A 21,586-nucleotide genomic window follows, 5' to 3' on the forward strand; every position below is an offset into this window, starting at 1 on the left:
CATATCGATATTTTGATCAATGCATCAATTCTTGACGCTGAGACGAAATTTTCTACAAATACCTCATCTGTCCACTCGTCTCCTTTCTCTTCTCTCCTTCTCCTCTCCTCTCTCCCCTTCTTCTCCTCTGCTTATATGTCGTATCTCCTGTTCTCGCCTCTGTCTCCATCCCAATCTTCTCCACTCCTCTTATCTCCTCTCCTGTCCTCGATTTCCGACACCACTGCACTCTTCTCCTCTACTTTTCGTTCTCTCATGTTCTCTCTTTTACTCTACTCTCAACTCTCCTCTTCTTGTCCCTTCCTCTCCTCTCAAACCTCCTCTTCTCCTCTCCTCTCATCTTTTTCTCTCCTCTCTTCTCCTCTTTGCTCCATTTTCCTCATTTCTCCTCGCATCTTTTAGCTTTCTCATTACTTCTCCTATTCACATTGTCCTTTCTTTTCTTCTGTCCTTTACTTTTCCTCTTCCCCTTTCGCGCTCTCCTTTCTCCTCTTATTTTGTCCCTTTTCGTTTCCTCTCTCCTCTTTTCCTTTGTGTAGACTCATCAGCGATGAAATACTAGAAAATCGAATTTCTTTCTTTCAGAAAGTATTTCTTATTGTGACAAATGTAATACTGATATTTTTTTTAGAGTTTTATACAATAACACTCGGTTTTATTCCTTTCGCGTATTTCATAAATATCTACTGTGCATATGGCAACCCTGAAATTGAGCCTAACTCTACACGCAACCCACCATTGCCTTACGTAATCTGGGTTGCCTAGTTTAAAATGTCGTTGTCCTAAAACTTTTGAGAGACACTGTACATGTGGTTAATTAGTTAAAAGAGTTATTTCTTAAAATTTCATATATTTTTCTCTCATTGGTTTTTGCTAAACTTGGGTTCTCTGGTTTGGTGTTTGATAGTATGCATCTTAGTGTCTTCTTGCTGCTGAATGATGTCCTAAGTTGGAACTTTGAACTAATTCTACTTATCTTTCCTGATAACCCATGGATGTATGGTATGGACACCGTGCCTTTTGAGTCGGTCTTTTTTTCTCTACTTCTCTTTTGGCTGTGGATGGCTCTTTTAATTGGCCCAAAACCATACAAGTCATCTCAGTGTAGACTTTAATCAAATAGGGTAGCAAAAAGGAGAAAAAATAGTACAGAATTCTTCGGGACGCCGTGAAGTAGCTGGTTAGAGCTCAGGATTTGTAGTAATAACAGAGGGCAGTCGTAGGTTCGATTCCCACCAACGGCAAAAGAAACCACCTGAAGACGAGAGCATAGGTGCTTTCTTGAAATGTAGTGTTAGAATAAGGATAGTTAAAGCAGTAGAGAATGGATAATGTCCAATTAACGTTGCTAATTGTCTCAGCTGTTTGAGCTGCTGTGATTGAGTAATGCATTGTGTATCGCACCATGATACAAACTCAACATAAGTATATTTATTAACCTTAAATTATAGTTACGTTTGCGTATAGTTATATTTTCATTTGAAGAGATGTTTTTCACGTAACATGAACAATTTAAGGTTTTAAATTTTCCTGTTAACTCATCTAGATTATATCTACACCCCAATCTGCACAGCCTCAGTGTCTGATAGATTTGTCTTTATATATTCTTTCTTACCCTACAAAAGCATTAAAGTAATAAACATCGAAGGTCGCTTGCTAATTGTAAGACATTTATTTATGCTGTAACGTACAGTTACACCTGGGATCAGATGAGGCGAGTTGGAAGTTCGTTCAGTGATGCATTGATGCCTTTATCTCGTAGGACATCTTTCTTCACTCTGAAAGAAAAACTTCAACTTACTTTCAATGCAAAATGCAAGCAGAAAGAAATAAAATACTCCCTAATCAAGTATATAGACTTCTAGTTTAAAGTTATACTGTACAGATCCTGTGTTTATCGTCAGAAACTTCAGGATTTTTAACCAAATTACATGGCGTTCGGTATCTCTTTACCTAGAACCATATTGTTCTAATTTGTTACACTTTGTGAGAACCTGAAATTTGTTGACTGAAACACTGCAAGGCAGGGTTGTTAAAGGTCCAGGAATTTTAAATAAATTCAATTCCGGTCCAGGAGAGAAGATCATCAAGCGTCAATAGGTTCTGGATCGTAAACAACCTTTTTATCTGTAAAGTATTTCAATTCGGTCCAGGAACTTTTTTCCCGATCAATTTAAATACGGTCCAGGAACCTTTTTTTAGAACCAGTTTAAATAGCGTCCAAGTTCCGTATTGAAATGAAACAATACGCAACTTAAATCGAATACGGACCTGACGATAAACAATTATCCACTTGTGAGCATGAAAGACTAATCCAGGTGCTGGCTGTCTCGAGAATCTAAGGTACAAGGTAGAAATTGGCGAAACGCAAACGCTGCAGTCACGTTACCCGTCTCCATGTAGTCCCATTCTATCGCGAGCGATCCTTCCCTTGGTTGCGGCAACACTTTCCGTCCCTGTTGTGATATCGGCTGGGAACACAGCAGCCTCACGTTAACTCGTCGACGGCTCCTATTGGCTGCGGTTCCTGGTTAACGTGACGGGTTTGTTTGAACTCAATGTGACACCACACTAATATAGTCCATTGCGTTATGTACTTACAATATACAGTAACTCCTCGACAAGGGAGTAGTTGGACGTGGCCAACGAGAGTACAACAGCGTTATGATTTATTTCCTGCGATACGGTTCTACAACCGCAGTGTGACATTCCAGTGTAAACGTATTCGCGGACATTTTTAGAAGGCAGCTTTTAATCGGTTAATCCTGGTCTACGAATTGTAAATAAATTAAATCCCTGACTGCAAGATAAAATGAGTTCATATTTAAACCATTTCAATCAGGTCTAACAACCTTTTTTCTTGATCAATTTAAATTCGGTCGAGGAACCTTTTTTCCAGAATGAATTTCAATTCCGTCCAGGAACCTTTTTTCAGGAACAATTAATATACGGTCCAAGAACCTTTTTTCAATTAAACATACGCAACTTGGACCGGATTTAAATTGTGCGAGGAAAAAGGTTCCAGTCCTCCAGCGGAACCCAATAGAACACTTTAGAATTTATGGGTTCCTGCTGCAAGGTGGAATTTTATTTCGGTGATCAAGCTTTACATACAAAATGCTTGTGTAAACTAAATACTAATTTTACCCTACAAAATAACTGAAGTTTGTTTTTGAATTCTTAATGAGCATTGAATGTGACTAATTCTACAGAAATATGTAGTTGCATTGAATATATTTCTGCGTTCAAATCAATTTGGGGTTACGGGGGATTTCCACACAAAATCTTGCACTTAAATATCCCACCAACAAAAAATTCCGTTAGGGATTTTTGTTGTAACAACAATATAAGCAATTAGTTTAGATTTCAAATATATTTTACTGATTATAATGTTCAAAATACACACAAAGAACGGAGGATAATGGCTGTCTCTGTGAGTGTTCAATGTTTTCTCTCTTTCAAGAGACAATTAACAAATTACACCATTAACAATATATGCACAGTAGAAGTAAAACAAGAATGCAAGACATATACAAATATTAAATCTAGATTTATTGGATACTTATGTATGTTAACAGAAAACAGAAAATAAACAAAATCTCATTCATAATAAAACAATTACAAATGTTTTGTAATTTATTGACATTTTTAACCAGTTGTTACTTTCTGCATATCTCATAGAATATAGATTTAACAGTGATATACTTTTATATGTAACAACATAATCAATATATACGTGTATATATATATATATATATATATATATATATATATATATTCAATCACGTAATAATTCATTAAGATGTTCCTCCCCCAATCCCCCAACCAGCTATAAATGATTTTGCAATTTACTTCAAACTGTTTTACTTTTTTCAAGAGATACATATTTCCCATGTATACTATACCAAACATTAATTTTTAAAAATAACTTACTTGTGTATGCTGCACTCCTCGATCCTGGATAACTGCATAATTTGCGGAAGATCCCTGTCCTATTTTTCTTCTTTTTTTCTTTGTTTCCTTTTTTTCGCCATTCTTTCAAAGGGCCATCTCCCGCGGAACTAGAGTTTCACTATCTATTGGGTTTATCAGCAATAGATGTTCCCTCCCTGGCTCCTTGAGCCTCCCTTCCCAAGACCTAAGTGCCTCCTGGGCCCTTTAAGGCCCAACTTAGCCCCTTAGTCCCCCTGGGCCCTTTCAGGGTTCCCTAGGCCCCTTTGAGGGCTCCCGAGACCCCTTTGAGCCCCCAATCTCCCCTAGGGGGAAAACCAAGCATGCAGAGGAGATCCTGGCCAATGGGGGAGCCCAGGTCGGAGGGAACGTGGGGTACCTCCATGCCTTCCGCCCTCCTTCCCTCCTAATCCCCCCTCCACGTGGGAATGAGTCCTTCCGAGTTCCCGGGTGACGTGCAATAGAAGCGTGCCCGGTACCCAACAATCCGTAGTGAGCGCCGAAAGGGACAAGAGAGGCACATACGCACACGCAGGCACGCACGCACACACACACACACACACACACACACACACACACACACACAGAAACACATCAATACACAAAAAAGTTATTAGCTAATTACGAAGAACTAAGTGGGAATTGGAGGGTGAACTACATTTCTCTAACTTTAACGGTGACTCCAGCTGCCATACAGCAGCCAGAGATCACCCTCACTAGCTATGGGGTCTCCAGCCGCCTCTAAGCAGCTGGAGACCCCCTTATACTCTATGTGGTGGCTCCAGCCGCCATACAGCAGCCGGAGACCACCCTTATTCACTATGGGGTCTCCAGCCGCCTCTAAGCAGCCGGAGACCCCCCTTATACTCTATGTGGTGGCTCCAACCGCCATACAGCAGCCGGAGACCACCATTATTCACTATGGGGTCTCCAGCCGCCTCTAAGCAGCCGGAGATCTCCTTACTCACTAAAGTAAGCATAAAAACCCATATTCTACCTCAGAAATAGCGGTAGCACAGAAACTCTCTGGTGTGTGGAGATAATTTAGTGTAACAGCATGTTTAGACCCAGCCTCTTAGCCATTCCCACTTGTCTCTCGATGCCAGTGCTATCCCTAACCGAGAAGATATGCTGGAAACTATCAACGCTGGAGGCCATGGACGCCTGCAGGAGGGCAATACCCATCCACACTTTGGACTGATATTATCATAATCTTGAAAGCAAAAAGGTCCGGGGTTTGAAACAGAGCCAAGGCATGGACACTGACTTATTTTCATAATCACCCATCCATTACGACCAACCAATTTCACCTAAGGATTGTGAAACAATACACAGCCCACGGCACAGTAAAGCCTATCAGCTTGAGATGTTATATGCACATATTTCATAGTCAATGTACACACAATGCGTTAGATTGGGCCTGGTCTACCTTTGTGAATTTGATGACCACGTACTTTGATCAATGACACAAGTACTATACCTGTTCTAGTAAGTATTTACTCTCACCCGTTGGCTCCCTGCATCCCCTCCCGCTCACGCACTACCCAGCACCGACACCGGCAATTTATGTGCGTCCTTCGATATTTTCATCTTGGGCATAATTTACCACATCCTACACACTTTGAATTGCCCTCAATGAGATAAAACTCATTTAAAATAATATAAGTCATACTTAAAGATTCGTATATTGCATTTATGTCTAAAATTGCTTAGCATTTTTAAGAATATTTGAGTTATGTGTTAGTGCCTGAAGAACATTTTTTAAAACATATGTTTATTACTACTTTAAAGAACTGCAAATTCTCGCAGTGTGTTCCCGAAGTATACCTCTGCTAAGTGCAATTTTCTCCGTCGCATATTGTGTTTTTTCTTCTTCTTTGAATAGCAAGCACCCTCTGTGCACGAGGCCTACTCTTCATTCCCCTAGCTTACCCCTCGCTACGTGCCCTGAAATAGCATATTTTTTGACAACTACGAATATTTTTTACCATTTGATTGCTATTGGTTTTTCACCATCCTTCCCTTCCTTTTACTTGTCACACCTAACTTAAAAGTTGGAAACTCTGTAGACGTCCATGCCAGAACCTCATGATGATGGAGAATGAGTAGCGTGTCACCGTGTCTAAAACTACTTAAACGTACGGCAAACTATCTTTTACTTATCCAAAATATTCGCATAACCTAACTTGCAACTCACCTAAACCTATCCTAACTATCCACTCCACTACCTCTTGCTTTCATCTGAAATATTACTGTCAATAGTTCTATCTAAAGACACATAACTTAATTAAAAGTATCTTACGTATTTCTCTTGTATCAAGTGATAAGAGCTAAGCATGCACTCAAAATCTTATCTAAACCTGATTTATTTTTTCTTGTCCTTTCTTTCACATGCTTTTCTATTTCGGTATCATATATTCACTCTAACACCCTACGCATTTCATTAGAATAGAATAGAATTTATTTCCAGTATGAGCCTTTACAGCTATACATACCATACAAGTGAAAAATTTTCGTGTACTTTCCCTACACCCTTCCTCCTTTTAGTCTGCTTCCACCTTCACCACTGCTTGGGAGTTCACAAACACTATTTCATTTGAAATATTTCCCTATACTTGACCTGTTACCTGAGTGGTTCCTAAATTTTCTCAAATTTATTTATTAATTTATTTATTTAGTACCCCTCCCCCCTTTCACACATGTTCGTTATCCCCACTGAGCTTCTTTGATCTCATTACCCAGGCGTAGTGTAGGAAAGTTCCCAGATTCCTTATTTGCGCCTCCCCCCCATCTCGGTCTCTCCCTCCTAATAACGGTTGTCATTATATTCTCAATGTTATCTTAATTTATTTCCCTGATATATTTTTGTCTTGCCTACCCTGTTTCTTTGCACTGGAGGAGAATGTGAAATTTCGTCCCGTTCTCACCACATAGCGGACATTCTACGCTCCCGTCCTCCCGTTTTAGTTTAACTTGTGCCTATCCCCCCAGTCTGAACCAGGCCAATCCTGACCTTTCTTTTGCCCCACACAAATCTACGTAGTTCCTCCTTTCCCATTCTCGATCCGTATCCACTATTTTCGCCGATGTTAACGATATTTTTGCGTCGCATTCTGCCAAAATTTTCTGTTTGTTAATGTCTTCCAGCCTGGCACGTATGGCCCCTAGCATCTGCGTATCAATTCTCCCCTCTATTCCCTCTTCCCACATCCATCCTAGCCCTATACTGTATAATTCCGTCTTTATTTTTGCTACCCATTGCCTCCCATTACCCCCCCCCCCTTATCTGTGATTGTACACAGAGTTTCTTTAAATTTCCCCCCTCCATGGTGATCAGTTTTGCCCAGTATTTAATGCTCCTCATTTTGGCATCCACTTCCTCTCTTAATTTTCCCATTTCCCTAAGTGCCCCACATGTTGCCGTACCCCTCCCTACTCCTAGCCCTTGTTTTAGGAATCTAGACTGTACGACGTTTACGGTTTCCCCTCCCTCCCAGACCCATAGTTCGATGCCATAGAATAGTGTTGCCTTAACTGTGGCCTCGTAGACCCCCTCCAGAATTTTGATTGGAATATTTGGTACTTTGTATTTTATTTTTCTTGTTTTTTCTAACGCAAAAATTGCTTTACATTTATTCCTGTGTACGTGCCTTGCCCACCTACCCGTCATTGTCATCACCATGCCTAAATAATCGTACTGTTTCACCCTATCGACACTTGACTCCCCGTATTTCCATTGTTCATCCTTACCAAATACGTACCCGTTCTTAAATACCATTATTTTGGTCTTCTTCATATTTACTCGCATGGCCCATTTCCCGCAATATCCGTGTAACGTGTCTAGACCGTTCTGTAGACCTGCTGTTGTGTTCGAAATCAGTACCAGGTCGTCTGCGTATAACAAAAGTGGTACCTTTACGTCGGATATCGTTGGTGGATCCGTGTCCCTCGGCGTTATTTCCTCCACGATATCGTTGATGAAGAGGATAAACAGCAGAGGGGAGAGAACGCACCCTGCTTCACCCCCAGTATTGATTCATTTCCCTTGTTACGCCCTCATTCCCGCACTTCACGCAAAACTTAACTTTTTCATATGCCACTTATATTAGTAGTGCACAACAGTGCATTTGTGGAGTGTCCAGCGCCCCTTTATTACCTATATTTATGTTCTTCCTGTTGAACCTTCCATAATATCCTCATGCTCTCCATCTAACCTTACCTAACTTGCTTTTCATCAATCTATCCACTTAAGCCTACCTGTTGCACAGCTGCGTTCTTCAAGCTATTTTCCCCATGCATTTCTAGTGTTCTTTCAAGATAATAACTATTTCCTAGTTTAACTGCAGCGTGATCTATCTTGGGCGATTTTCTCATTTTCTTCCTGCTAATAACTTTTAACAACCCCCCCGCCCGGTTACCCAATAGTAATCCTTAGAGATAACTGGTGTAAATGTCATACTATAACCTAGACATATTTGGACTGAGGTGTTAAAGTGCTAATCGTATAAGAAAGAGTTTAATTGTTGCATAATGGTGGGAATTGATTGCAGAAGATCTGATGCCATAATGAAGAATGGCTTCAGTAGGAACTCAAGAACTGTTGGATTTGAAACATGGACATTGCAAAAAGGGAGTAATCTAGAGGAAGACTCAAAGCATGGCAACAACAGGCAAAGAAGGAACATAGACCCAGCCCGATCTCCTTTTCTAAGGGTTTGTTAAGAGAAGGGAATGCCACCTGTTGTGGCACAGTGGTTGCGTAGGTGTCCTAGGATCGAAATCTGGGGGAGGCAGGGACATTTCGTCACAGATCATCCATCCTCGTGGATCACGATTATCATAGAGACGTCTAAAACTGACGTAGAACAAAATGCAACCACAGAAAGGTGATAGACAGGTTGCAGATTCGCATCCTTGATAGGACATGGACGATTCGTCAGTTCCCCATTCATCCTCATTAATGTAACGAGGTAGAAAAGAGAAGTAAGGAAATGCAACAGTCAGGGACGAGGGAAATGACATGAAGAAACTATGGTGGAAGAGAGAGAGAGGATAGCAACAGCGATAAATGAGAATGAGAATAAGGTCATGAGTAAAAGGACAGCGGATGTAAGAAATGATATGAAGGTGACTGGTGGACAAACTAACAAAAGAAAAGATTTTTATCTTATATTTGAGTGATATTGAGGCACACACAAGAAAATCTTTGATCTCGAAATCTGTTGATAATATGTCTGTTAGCATCACTTTCAAGGAATGAGTTCTAGTATCGAATCCTGAGCCAACATACATGTTGCAGTGTGTCCTGTTAAGGTTAATTTCATCACTCCATCTCATTGTTGTGCTCACTTTAGAATTTCTATTCTAGCGGAAATATTAATAAAGTACCAAGGAAGTAGGACACCACATACACACATAAGAGAGAGGAAGTGTATTAAACGGAGTAGACAAATGAAGCGGTCACACGAACAACATTGTAACCTACATGAACCATTTTTTCAGGAGATGAAATTAATTTGTCACATCATCAATACTACTTTGAAGAACTCTTTAAACCTCTGTTATTGAGAACATCATACACTGATCTAAAAAGTACCTTTGTTTTATTTAAGATAACAGAAAACACAACAAGTAAGTTGAAAATCAGTTTTAGTGAATAAAGACAGCATCCTATTTTTAGCTTGTCACTCATTAGTATTGTCAATTTTGCAAAATGCGCGTACACACAGAAGCAAAACAAAAAAACGAAATAGAAGCATTTTAGCATCTTATTTTACCCGAATGCATTTCAAAACATATCAGGGGTAAATTTAATTAAATCTAACTGAAATGTAAAGAGAACAATATGCTAACTTACGAGTATTAACCTTTCGTATTTCATAGAATGCTATTTATGAATGTGGCTTGTTTCCTCTTGTATATATTAGGGTGTCCACTGTCCCCGAAGGCTTTTCGTTCGTTATTATCAATTCAATTACACTATTTCACGCCTTCTGCACTTATTGAGACATCAGCCATGCTGTACTACACTCAACCATATTGCGTTCTGTTACAACGTTGGTTGTTCTTCCAAACAGACGCTGAGTGTTATGGAAAGTTCTGGTATTTGGGTAGCAAAGTTAGAAGAAATATCACTATCGCATTTACCATGCTTATTGCTGGTGTCCGGGACTTCCATGTCCTATATAATTGTGAAATATATATGTAATTATGTCATAAAAAGTGAAAAATATGTCAGAAGAATGGAATAATATTCCCAGTAAAGCCAAAAAATTGCACAACCTTACTTTCTAATTCCTCATTATACGGGATGTTAGTATCTTCCATGGAAGAGCAACTAGAGTGGGGTTTTAAGTGAAGCCAGAACCTTTAACCGAAGAATGTAGTGGGACTTTTTTTTCAGTATTTCCCTGTGCCTGCACAGCAATGGGGGAGAACATTTTTCCTCAATCCTCAATAATGTTTGCACGGCTATCAATTGTCGGTAGGTTAACAAAAAGAGGGGGGTATTATTGTTTGGTTGTTGGTAAGAAATGATGGCATCTGCTTTTAATTTCTTCTTTCATAATTTCCTTCCTGCCATAATATAAACTATCCGTTGTACTAAATATATAAATTATAAGGTACTGATCATATGTAAGACAATTAAGAAATTAAAGAAATATGTCTTATTACAAGAAAATTGAAGAAATATTTTGTGAAAAACGCAAAATTGGTAAAATATGTCAAAATATGCCTTATCAAGTTTGTCTATTTCCGCTGATTTTCATCAGATACGTGAAGATCTCTTCCTTCCCAGTATTCGATCTGAAGCCAGAAAAAACATAATCTGAAGCCAAAAAAAAAACATATGTTATAACATAAAGTTCTGGGCTCTACTATTACAATTACACCATTTCGAGAACAAAAAAAACATTGATTACATCGTTGTTCGTGAGATCGGTTCAATTGAAGAAAATATGAATATGATAGAAGTGACAGAAGAGAAAGATTGATCCAGTGGCTCGTGGTGGGTCACATTCAGTAGCCAGTTGATTTTAGATGTCTATGTCCCAGGTTCGATTCCTGATATTGTTCCCCATCTATTTTATTAACTTCCCATCGTCGTGATTAACAAAGATAGATAGAGAGATGACGTGTAATAACCAAAATTCACAAAACACGGTGATCGGGAGTGTTGAGTGAGGAACTATCGATCTTACTGCTATAGTGCAGCCATGGGCACTGGTGTTACTTCGGTAGTGAAGTGGGTAGCATAAAATGCTACGATGCCAGGGATCCCGGGTTCGAATCTCGTTCTGGGCATGGTTGCTCTTTGTGAGTGTCCCTTGATCACATCATCACTCATCTTCATCGTCGTGATTAGTCAAAAGTGCCAGAAATGCTACGTACCATCATTCATCCTCGTATCTAAACAAATTCACCATTTGCCCTATCACAAGAACTCCTAGCATATAATTCCCAACTATCTCCAGCTGTAAATGTAAATGATGACCTTAAACATTCGTATATTGAGAAGCCAAAGTGATACCTTATGTACGTACATAGATGTTCATTACCACTAGCTTGAAATTTATTCAGAAACTTTCTACAAGAAAGCCTCTGGAATATTAACAGCGCCTTATTTGCAAAGTTATGACCATGAGTAATTCGGAGATATACTTCCTATATTCCTTTCCCGGATTCTCTGGAGTAAGAGAACGCGAACTCGTTCTGGGCGCATGTTGAAGGGTGTGCGCCTCGTCCAATGAACGCGCGGAGGGGAGGGGCATCTACGGGAGGGGGCGACTCGACTGCTCATTCGTGGTCCAGTAGTTCCGTAGTAAACATGTCAGCTCGCAAGTCTAGGAGAACTCTGCATTCAGGAGAGCGCCGCATAGTGTTGAATGTGTTCGAGAACAACTTGTTTGAAAAGTTTAAAACACATGGCTTTGTTTTTTTACAAATGTTTAAAACAAAGTGTTTTAAACATGTTTTTCAGACTTATTTAAAACACTTTTTGATACATGATGTGTTATGGTTTTTGGTTATTTGCATGTTTTTTGAAAATTTATGTTTAAATTTGATTTAATTTTTTTCTGTTCTTCGTAGCATCAAAAGACAAATAAACGTGCAATATTGTTTGTTATTTGTGTAAAACAATACACTGGCCATTGTTAAGAATAAAATAAGAAATTGGCAGCAGAAAGCGTTTTGCTTTACGGCCATTACACCGCGCAGCACTTCGTTGCTTTCATCCCGCACCCTTCCCCACCTAGTCTGGCCCCGCCCACAAGCTTTCCCCTCTGCGCGTCGCTACTCCAGAGAATCCGGAAAAGCAATATAAGTATAATATAATTATTATACCGGTAAGGGAATGTATATAACAGTAGTTTCAGTGAAGGAACTTTCTGTTATTTGGTAAAGTGTAACATCTTCATTATGTAAGATTCATTCGCTCCAACTTTTAAAAAAACATTGCATGGCTGAACTCGGAGATTAGTTTTATAATTTTATGTAATTAGGACGTACTTAGGCTGATGATTTGACCTAAAAGGCCTGTTTTCTTCCTTGGATAGAAAATTTAAGCTTTACGTTTAAAAACCATTTTCAGCCATTTCTGACAGGAATACATGAATTTCTTAGTGGCTATTCTGTTCACCTCATAAGAGCCTATTTTGAAGAGTCTTTTTGTGTGGCTAATATGAGAAAATGATAAGAAATACGTCGATGTTAGTGCATATTTTGTATTTTGTAATGCTTTTTGCCTGCCAATTCTGAGCTTTTTAAAGTGCCTATTATTCCTCTTCCTGGCTGTAAGTCCTTATCCTTCCTTTTATTTCCTAATAACGACGTGACAACGGATACTGTAAGAAATTATTGTGAAATGTATTGATAACACCCAGTCACTAATTAAGTTTTGAGAAACTTTTATCTGTATTTTTTTCTAAAATAAAATATAACAGGCCAATTGTCGCGTGGGGTCGAGCCCTACAGGCTCATATAAGTTGGCGTAGTAAGACAAACTGCTGGAAGTACAATCTCTGTCACAAGGAGAGATGTTTCAAGAAAATAAAGATATTTGACTGCCCGAAGAGGTTTAGGTCCAAGAGGGGAATATTGCTTGTAAAGGCAAGATTAGTAGACTTTGGGTTAGTTTTTGCTGTCTTAACTACTTTGATTGCTAAACTGAGTTTATAATGCTAGAAATGTGGGAATGGAGGTTTATGTATTCGTATGTAAACTGTTGTTTCGACGTGTGCAAAGATGTCTCACATATTGTGTCAGTGACTGAAGCAACACTTTCTCCTCATCTCGACCCCCACCCCCCCAAAAGCATAACATAGAAATCTTACCCCGAAAATGTTTTTCTAGGCTATGTTAGAAAATGCTGAATGCATTTATTTATTGTATATGCTCCCTATATCCGTGACTGCATTGGCGGAGTGCTTAGAATAACGCGATGCGATGACAGGTTCGAGTCCTATTAGGGCATGAATGGTTGTGTTTGTCTCCCGTTCCGGCCAACGTCGTCGCCTTGTAATCAAGGGGTCCCGGGTTCGGTACACGCTGGAAGCACATAGTGGGTCTTATCTCACTTTAAACTGGAAGACCGGTCCTAATTAGCCTATCTGTGCATAATAATGCACTTAAAACTGAAGCTTTATCATTCGTGTTCGTTTCTATTAACCCACAGAGGTAGAAATGGACGTACGAATTTCAAAGTAGAAATGGACAGAGAAGGCTTTTCCCTTGCAACTGGCTGCTCTGATTGTGTCACCATGAGTCACTGGAGGGAGATTGGAGAAAGGGAAAAGGAGATCGAACTGCTTCCAGGCGACAGAGGATCAAGCAGTGTAAAGTGTAGAGGAGTGTAGAGGAGAGAGTCGAGTTTCCATGCAACCACTACATCCCCTGCAACCCTTCCCCTGACACAACTAAGAGGGGAGAGGGGCTGCCTCCCCCGCCTCTCACAAACGCCAACAGAGGAGAATTGTTTACCACCTCAATGACACCCAGGAGATCCGAGGGATTCATTAGAACGTAGCTCGCGAAAGGGTGGAAGTATGGAGTTTTCACCAACGACTGCTTCGTCAGCAACCCGCTGGTGCCTACGTCCATCCCGGCCTGGGTTAGGCCCTCCAAGGACCATTCACCCCTCCGCGATGCCGGTTCTCCCCCTCTGTAACCCTCCCCTGCCCAACCCCTTCCCCCTAAAGCTGAAGAAACCCTTGGAAAACAAACTCCAGTTTTTCTCTTGACCCTGAATAGTCTTTTTAGCGAGGGAGGGAAATTACAACTGAGGACAGAGATCTCACCTTTTTTTTTGCGCAAATTTTAATGTTTTTTTTTTCTTTCTGGAACCTGAAAGAGAAAATAATGTTCACTTTAAACCCGTTGGTGGGAAATGAACTTAAAAGTTATTTTCTCCTAGATGTATATTAGTAACATGTAATTTATAGGAGAACTTTCGAAGGAGAGCAGTTCTCGATTTGCATGTCGGCGCTTCCAGTCTTCCTGTGGAGAAAATATATCTATTCACACAGAAAAGTAAATGCATCAGCTGAGACATAAAAATGCATAAGGTATATAGCTCAGAGCAAATTTTTTAAGTGCATCATCGAGAATGAAGCAGGAAGATGCATAAAATGCTTCAAGTGATACATTAAAGTAGAACTCGACGTAGAAAGAAATTCTCAGTTGCTCATGTGTTGAACTTTGGCATGACCTTTACAAATGATATACAAAAATGTATGAAACTGTGAACCTGATTCTTGGGAAATAGATTTGATGCATTTATTTTCCTGTGAGTAATGTCGTAGTCCAAGGCACCCATCTCCATGGGATGTGTCCTCCATCCAAACGAAGCATGCTGTCAGGGGGAGAGAGACTCAAAATACACCTCTGCTGTATCCTTTCCTTGCAACACGACGATTTATTACAATGGTTAGAGGACTTGATGTGCACCCTGTATTTTAGGCAAGTGCGTTCGGTTTGAAAGTAAGTACGCCTCCAATCAATTTGCACGATTGATGCTTATGCCACTCCCATAAAATCGTGACTTGTTTACTTTATTCTGATGCTTTCCATTCATCTTAAAATGAATCTTTACCTACATAAACTGAATTATAGCAACATGAATAGGGTAGAATAAAATAGAACAGAACTGAATAGAATTGGCTTTATTGAGCGAGCATGTTCGGCCTCCTGTTTACAACAAACCCTTATTAAATACATATTACAGTTGACACTTCCTGAAAATTACTGTTACAGTAGGGAAAAATAGAAAAATAAAACATTTATACTTACGAGGTGATTCAAATTAAAACCTTAAAACTGCAATAAAAATTGTAGGACAGACTCCATACAGCTCAAATTTACATGAGGCATCAACTTTTATTTACAAAACGACTTCAAAGCGCCTACACTATTGAAAATGCCATATTTGTCATTTTAAAGATGGCGTCTCCTCTACACACTTGCACCAGTGAAGAAGAGTGGTTTCTTTCCCCCTGCCAGCCTAAAACTTACAAAAATGCCTCGACAAATGAAAATTCTATATGTCTCTCCATGCTTACCACAGCAGCAAGTTTACTAAGGGAGGAGAAATTCGACAATCGCCTCAGTTCGCATGCAGATGGGTGGAAAGTCCTTCACGGTGGCTCATAAGTGACTGCACATAGACCCCAAAGACTTATTCTTTTTGAGGTATGCAATCAGTATGCAAGTTGAATAGAAATGTAGATCAGCAATAGGTCTGTGTTAAAATGCAGCAAACATGTGCAACTCTACATAAAGAAATCTACTACATAAGAAACAAAAAAGAATTAAGGTTTTCATTTGAATCACCCTCGTATATTGTAGGCAATTGAAGATGTAAAGTTCAGTACCTCATTCCTGTTCATTATAGAAAGACAAAGCCAGGCACTATTGTTTGGACAGTAGATGCTTCTTCGAGTTCATTTTGTGCGTTGCAGGATGGAACTCCCCTGAGGTCATTCCATTCTTTTATCGCTGTGACTATGAAAGAATTTCCATAGAGTGTTGTTTTGTGTACAGGAATCGGGAATTGTGTTTTCTGAAGAAGGTTAATTTGTTTTCCGTTCTTCCTGTACTGGGCAAAATATATATATATATATATATTTAAGGTTCATTATTGTTCATAATCCTGTACAGTAAAGACAATGTCAAAGATGTTCTATTTTTAACGTTTAACCAATTAAGTTCTTGTAAGTACGGGGAAATATGTTCTCTTCTTTTGACATTCAGTATAAATCTTATGCAGCGTTTTTGAAGTTTTGTAGCTTGTAATTTAGGCTATTGTTGATGTTTATAAATACAGGGAAGCATAATCAATTTTTGGCATTACAGTCTGTTGACAACATGAGTTTTTGTTTCTTTGCTTAAAACTTTTCTACCGAGTTTTTAACCGCCGGTATGACATGAGATCCCCAATGTAGATTCTCGTCCAATATTATGCCGAGGTTGCGTGCTGTTTGTACATTCTACATTCTTGAATTATTCAGTGTAAGGAGGGAGAGTTTTAATTTTTCTAACTTTTTGAGGTTACTCGTTGTGCCTAGAGTTAAAATAAATTCAACTTGAGTGCATTACATTAAGACCATTTAGATATTGAATTGAGGTCCTGTTGCAATGCTTCTAGGGTCATTGTACTGTTTCTTAATGGTGTTTTTGTATGTATATTTATATATGTGTGTTCTCTCCGTATATTAATGGTATTTGCAATATTTTAGTGCTGCAATAGAAATCTTTGATAAGAAAAAGCGAATAGGTCCTAGAATACGTCCTTGTGGTACTCCTTGTTTGATACCAAGCAATTTAGATATGTACGACTTATTCTCAGGTACTAATTTCACACATTGTTCCCTATTCGTTAAATAAGACTGAATTGTTCAATAGTTTACTTGCAATAATTTTTGTAACCCCTCAATTATTTCTGAAACACCTGGTTCTATTAGAATGTAGACATATTATATAATTGTTCACGAGACGATATTGTGTAAACATTGAGTTTGAGATTTTACATTATCTGTGATTAAAATGCTTCCTTCTGACAAAAGGGCATTGAAAGGCCTGAAAATAACCACTAAAGGACGTTCATATCATCTTATTTCACCAAGTCACAGAAAACCTTGATGCTATGGAGCTTTGTACATAAAAAGAAGCAAGATATTTACTGAAATTAATGGTTGAATTTTAAGCGTGGGCAGTCAAAAATAATGTGAACATGTATTTAATGTATAATTTACTTAGAAGGAATTCTGAGTGTCTGTCGTTGCAACCACATTCAGTCCCTAATTCTTCCACTATTCAAGGGTGTATATTCTGAGAGGTTGCAAAAACACATATGTTATCAGAGAGACAAGGGAAATAAAAGGAACACAAAATGCATGTACTCACCAACCCTTCATGGCTGTTACTCTCCTGAAGCACAGCTGTCCCATTTTGTCCATGTGTCACTGTGTTGCCTCTGAAAGGTACAATGTAGGATACAAATAACCCATGCTGTTATGTTATTTATTAAGGACTAATATTAAATATAAGTGGAGGTTTCATAGGAGAGAAGGCTCCCTATTTGCTATTCACACTGTTAAGTACGAAGCATCCACAAACAACAACAACAGAAAATCTACCCCACATCAACCGTGCCAAGTGGACTGAAGTTTCGGTGCGACAGATTTGAAATCAGTCACTTCAAAATGTCTACAATTCATTTCGCTCAAATGCAAGTCTAGATTGGTACCCTAAGTAGATGCCTAGCTGCCGCAAAATATTCAGCTAAATACCTCTCTACTTAAATAATTTGGAAGCGCCAAACGCATCGGCTTATTCGTCCGACATCTTGAAATGCGTTGGTCAATTGAGCTTCGAAGAAAAATGCAATACTATTCTGCCTCCCTCCGGGCCTCCAAAGTAGCATTAGGGATGATCCAAAACTCCTAAGAGCTTCCTTTTGTAGCCCCAAAGAGCAGCTCTATATCCACTCATAAGATTTCACTAATTTCAATCAACCAAGAAACATACAATACTGTTTCCGGTTTCTGAAACTGATAGTTTCATGCTTTCCATATAACAGAACAAAACAAAGGGACATTTAAACCTACGGGTGCTGATGATTATGGTTTAACATGGTAATAGGGAGACAGGTGGAGGATACTTTACATAAATGTCCTGGCAGGGGATATAATTCCCCCATCTCCTCTCTCGCTGTAAATAAGTAGATAAAAAGGCTTCTCACCTACTGCTAGTACAGTACTCCTCTTGCCAGGTGCCGTTCACTGGATTGAGATTCTCTTCAACCATTCATTGGCTTCTAAGGAGACGTCCTGGAGTCGTTGTTCCCTCAGGCTGTCTTCAAGTCTTGAATCGTACAGAGAATACTTCTGAAAAGAAAGAAAAGTATTCTTATGGACTGCTCATATTGTACCACATCTTTTCATTAAGAAATTGTGCAAACAGCTGCATCTACAGGATACATCTAAATGTTATCCACACCCGTTTTTCGAAGTTTTCAAACATAGTATAATTTGCTATTTTCCTTATAGGTACCATGTACTTTCCATGTGGTCGAGTTTTATGTAATACATGTATGTAATGCTTATTATAATGCCATTATTGATATAATGTTAATAAAACTTAAACTAGTTTAATGGCTAACGAATTCGTTTGGCACATAAGGGTTAGAAAAATCATGAAAAATGAGTAACACATACAAACATACAACACTGTTTCCGGTTTCTGAAACTGATAGTTTGCTTTCCAAATAACAGAGACAGCAAAACAAAGGGGGCATTCAGTTGAATTATTTCATTCTACAATCTAATATGGATGATATTTCACTACTATATTTCTTCGGTTTCGTTACACTAAAATTAAGTATTAACAAAGAATTAAAAATGTGCATAAGTTAAGTTCTTAGACACTGCTCAACTACGCTTACATCACAAAATGACAAACATCAGATTGATATTTCATAGAATTGTATTGATAAATATAACCATTGTTAGCAAATTTCATCTTATCCAGGCAGACCTTTGAAGGTAATATGAACTAAAACTTCAAAAATAGTATTACAAACGTCCTCTCCCATCGTTTTTCAAACATTACAGAATAAAAATTAATATTCACCGTACCGCATTAGTTTACTGTATACTAAACTTTCCGATTATTCACTATTGAAGGCAAGCTTGAACTTTAAAACAACAAAATGACAGATGAGCTACAATTAATTTTGTGTCAATATGTGTATAAACGAGTTTATTACCATTTGAATCTTAACTTACACAACAAACAGGTTTTGGGAATGAAGGAACACAGAACATTCTATGTGTTTTTGATAAGGTATGTTATGCCTAATTTTAAAGAGCGAATTTTTGTCACTTCATATTTTCGTGTACTAACTTATGGATAATTTTTAATAAAGAAGATTTTCCACTGATGTCAATGCAGCTGAGAATTGTTTAAGTTACATATTTACATTTATTTAAATTTTGTTATATAAATTTTACGTACCTTTCTATTTGTATTGTTGATTTCATATTTGCTTTATTTAAGTTAAAATAGCTTAAAACAAATTACGTAAGCCAATCTGTCATTAACTATAGTTTGTACAGTTAAGTTTCTTTGTACAGTTTTCTATGGAAACGCAAACATTATTACACGCCAACAATGCAGTATTCTAAATTGTTTAAAATTCGATATCATACATTCATGCTAGAGTATTCTCTAGAGACTGCACATGGATTCGTTACTGCCTACACAGCGGCGTGAGCTAAGGGTCCCGCGGGCCTCGACCCCACTCAATAATTTGTGGTTGGTGACGGCATCTAAGTACAGTCCCTCGTCATACTCTAACACCTTCTATGGTTCTATCTCTTCTCAATCTGTTGCTCCGGTGCACGCACAAAAGTAAATGCATCAGATGAGACAAAATAATGCAGTCTGTACCTCAAACTAAATGTTTAAGTGCATCATGGAGAAGGATGCAGCAAGGTGCATTAAAACACAGCTCGACATAGACAAACTCACTTGCATCTTTCGATGCACTTTGTCGCTACCTTTACAAATGGTATGCAAGAATGCATCAGACTGTAAACCTGATTCTTAACAAAGGCCAAAAAGGTCTCCAAGATGGCGCAGTGGTAGCGTCGTCGCTCATAGGAGTGCGCAGACCCTCTGATTGGGGGGCGGGGGGCAAAGCCTTGATGAAAATTGAGTCGGAGAAAGAAAAACCTAATTTCATCTCACAGTTTCATTGTATCCCTTGAGTATATACATAGAGTGTGCCGCAGAAAATCACTACATTAGGAGATTTCAGACTTCCGTGACACTAACGTTCTTTGGCCCCCCTCCTTTATTTCCCCTCGCTGTGGTTCAGATGCTATTTTACATATAAACATGGTTTCGTGCAGCAGATTCAAAGCAGCTACAAGTATTTTATTGATTTCCAACACTGACGGCGATTAAGGGGGAAATTTCCCCTCCCCCCACACTTTTGGCACCCGATCGCCGCCGATGTCCTATTCATTTTGCGAACACATAGAGGTAACGTAACTAACGAAATAAATGTGTGCCAGTGTTAATGACAAGAAATTTGTTAGAGAACGAAGTTGGATAGTTTAATTTCGTAGGAAACAATGCACCTTCCTCCCCTTCCGTAGTTGCTTGGAACTTCCGTCGGCTTGAAAATACATATTTTCTTAAAGACTATAATATTGTTTAAGAACGGTGATAAGATTCCCCTACACTAAATTTCTAAATGACAGTATCAGAGGATGCCCCTATGGCCCCCCCGTGCGCACGCCTATGGTCGCCTTGTAATCAAGGGGTTCCGGGTTCGATCACACGCAGCTGTTGGGAGCCAACTTTAAACTTTAGGTTCACTTCCGATTATACTATCTGTGCATAAAGTGGACTAAAACGCCAACTCAATCAATCAACAGATTTTAGTTCATCCCTATATTTTCTCGTTTTCTTTTTTTATTAGCTCATAAGCGTTTGGGTGCGCTAATGTCTGGTTTTGGGGGCTTAGGCCCCCTAGTCTCTAGGTAATTAAGCAAGCAAACAAATAGTAGAAGCTTGATGATTACATATTAAAGGTCTGGCGTATACTCTTAACCAGCATGTGATAGAAACAACGACAAAGACAAACATTTTTAAAAGCAGCCGAGGCGAGCCTTCCTTTGTATGTACAGGATGACGAAAGAATCCGGCACCACCCTTTTTATTTGAAAACGACTTGACGGAGGGCGATGAAATTTCGGATATGGATAATTGGGGTGGGGCACACCAGATGGGGCTAGTGTGTATCATGGTAGCCATCTTGAAAGCCGCCATCTTGGAATTTCATCCAGATTTTAAAATTGGTAGGGGGTCATGTAGTATATCATTTTATATGTGCGTCTTCTCAGAAATAAGAATATACCGTTATTTTACTCCTAAGTTTATTTGGTGAGGTGTAGTCTAAACTCTACATTTCTGTTATTCGCGCTCTACCGTTGCACATTAGTCACAATAGTTCGGTAAGTAATTTTCTTCTTGTTTTCAATTTTAGCATGTGTGTTTAGTTAGATATTAGACTCTCGTATTTACTTGTCTAGAATGAAGTATGTGTAATATGTTTAAGCAAGCATGA

General features: G+C 38.9%; 1 long non-coding RNA gene across 1 annotated transcript; it reads right to left on the reverse strand.

Annotated features, from left to right (window-relative positions):
* Positions 1-1,699: 1,699 nt before the first annotated feature.
* On the reverse strand, positions 1,700-18,316 carry LOC145998452 (uncharacterized). Its single transcript, XR_014443317.1, has 3 exons — positions 18,191-18,316; positions 17,353-17,422; positions 1,700-1,778 (listed from the first exon to the last, which is right to left on the reverse strand). It is a non-coding gene; the product is annotated as an uncharacterized LOC145998452 (long non-coding RNA).
* Between the last annotated feature and the right edge of the window lie 3,270 nt (positions 18,317-21,586).

Source organism: Lepisma saccharinum, chromosome 14, assembly GCF_977018435.1.
Source record: "Lepisma saccharinum chromosome 14, izLepSacc3.1, whole genome shotgun sequence".
NCBI classification, from domain to species: domain Eukaryota; kingdom Metazoa; phylum Arthropoda; class Insecta; order Zygentoma; family Lepismatidae; genus Lepisma; species Lepisma saccharinum.